This window comes from Propithecus coquereli, unplaced genomic scaffold (assembly GCF_000956105.1).
Source record: "Propithecus coquereli isolate 6110/MARCELLA unplaced genomic scaffold, Pcoq_1.0 Scaffold69, whole genome shotgun sequence".
In the NCBI taxonomy this organism is placed as follows: domain Eukaryota; kingdom Metazoa; phylum Chordata; class Mammalia; order Primates; family Indriidae; genus Propithecus; species Propithecus coquereli.
In genome coordinates, this window is record NW_012152951.1 from 6,943,655 (window position 1) to 6,944,134 (window position 480).

Consider the following 480-nt stretch of genomic DNA (forward strand, 5'->3'; position numbering starts at 1 on the left):
GTATTCGCCCTGTGTCTTCAGGCAAAGGCCTGAGGATTTGAAATCATATTTTTCCCTAGCTGTGGCCCTAGGACCAACAGACATAGAATGCTTTTTAATTTAATTATTGTTTCGTTATGAAAAATATCCTCTTAAAGGAAGCTGATATGCGTATACTGAGAATCGGCTCATTTCAAGGATGTCATGAACTCGGTAGCCGTGTTTAAATCAATGTGAACACCTAGCTGTCGCTGAAGCACTGTTTATGGTTCCCCTGAGCTTTAGCTGAATCCTTCTAAGTCTTAATTTTCAGGGTGGGTATTTTTCACTTTCCCGTAAAAAGTTTTAAAATTAGATAATAGTAGATAATTTAAAAATGGGAAGGAATGAAAATAGTATGCGGAGAAATTTGTCCCCTTTCTCCCGCAGCCTCCTCTGGTCTCCAGGTGCCAGCTCTCTGCTTGGAGGCAAACGCTCTCGCAGCCTCTGTGCGTCTCTCCA